Genomic DNA, 1,633 nt, shown 5'->3' with positions numbered 1-1,633 from the left:
GGTATCCGGTTCCTTCCTTTCAAAAAGACAGCCAGTAATACACCATATGATTTGTTTATGTTATTAGGACTTTATTCATTATGGAGAAGTCGAATGATCGACAGACATGCCGAGCCACCTCGCTCGACAAGGTCTATCTTCCGTGAAGAGACTGCTCAAGTCCGAAGTGTGGTGCTTACATATGATCCCGTCCCTGAATGGATTTCACACCTGGACGCTTGTGTTTGGTTGCCAGAATATTGAACTGTCATTGGACTGTATACTTTCTGTGAATTTGTTTCTCTTGTATGATCATATGTGATGTAACTGTAGCGGTTTGACAGTAACGATAATCCCATGCAATAAAGAAAAAAAAAAAGCCTCCGTGGCGCAATCGGCTAGCGCGTTCGGCTGTTAACCGAAAGGTTGGAGGTTCGAGCCCTCCCGGGGGCGTCAGCGCTGCCTTTTGTGGCAATGTCAATCTTTTCTTTTTTTTTTACGAGTACTCTTGATGTAGTTGGTCGCGCTGCTAACCGAAGATGTTTGACACAGTCGCCTTGCGAGCTGAAGTCGCGATTTCTTTTTCTCAGAACGGCGGCTCAAAGGTCGCCCAAGCTGAGTTGTACAACAATGCAGACTGTTACTCTTTGCGACTTCGCGTTCTGCTCGCTTGCTGTATTTCGGTAAACAACAAAAACAACAACAATATATATGTATATATATATATATATATATATATATATATATATATATATATATATATATATATATATATATATATATATATATATATATATATGCACATATCTAACACGTTCATACAACTACGACGCTGTGCGTTCAAGGAATGCCAAGGCCGCGCCTCCACAATGTCTCTCATAAAACACGTCACACCATGGCGAGTACGCGGAGGCACCGACTGACGCCAGGTGCGCGAAAGTTTATACTGACGGCACAGCGATGACAAAAATGTTCAGACAGCGAGCGGTATATTGTCCAATAACACGTGCTGTAAGATATGTGGATAGTTATGTATAAGTTTACACGCTGTAATATACAGCAAGAATATTCGCCTGGATCAATAGACATATTCTAAGCATGCTTGCGTCTATCTTATGTTACGCCACTTGTAACGCCTTTCTATGGCTTGTATACAATCTCATAATCGGTTCCTATATTTTGACGCATTGTTCTTAATGCTTAGTACTAAAATCGTTACAGTTAAGTATTTATTCTTTATTTTCTGTAGAGCACCATCAGCGTATAGTGCTGTGCAAATGCGTGATTTGTTAAAGCCCGATGTGTAAATAGAGGAAAATGTCGTACAACAGGGTCTTACTCGGCCACACAATATCTGTTTTGGCAGTTTCTTGGTGCTTTCTAAACGGCGGTCGGATTTCATAATCCCTTAAAATTTAACATTGGTGTTAAACCACCCTCTTGCGTAATGCCACATTTCCATCTAATCCTGAGGTAGTAACAAAAATCAGTATTCCTCTATGATAGAGAGAGAAAGAAAATAATAAATGGAAGGTAGTGACATTAACGAGAACTGAGGCCGGTTGGCTACCTTACGCTGGGGGATAGGAAAAAGGGAGTGAAACACGACAGTAAGAGGAGAAAGTCCGCTGTGAATATCGGTCACCCCGTAGCA

General features: G+C 41.2%; 1 non-coding gene across 1 annotated transcript; it reads left to right on the top strand.

The window, feature by feature from the left end:
* Positions 1-358: 358 nt before the first annotated feature.
* Positions 359-432, top strand: TRNAN-GUU (transfer RNA asparagine (anticodon GUU)). Its single transcript has one exon. It is a non-coding gene; the product is annotated as a tRNA-Asn (tRNA).
* The last annotated feature ends 1,201 nt before the right edge of the window (positions 433-1,633 follow it).

This window comes from Dermacentor albipictus, unplaced genomic scaffold, assembly GCF_038994185.2.
Source record: "Dermacentor albipictus isolate Rhodes 1998 colony unplaced genomic scaffold, USDA_Dalb.pri_finalv2 scaffold_11, whole genome shotgun sequence".
In the NCBI taxonomy this organism is placed as follows: Eukaryota; Metazoa; Arthropoda; class Arachnida; order Ixodida; family Ixodidae; genus Dermacentor; species Dermacentor albipictus.
Note: the sequence above shows the minus strand (reverse complement) of the source record. Positions and strands in the feature narration are given on the sequence as shown.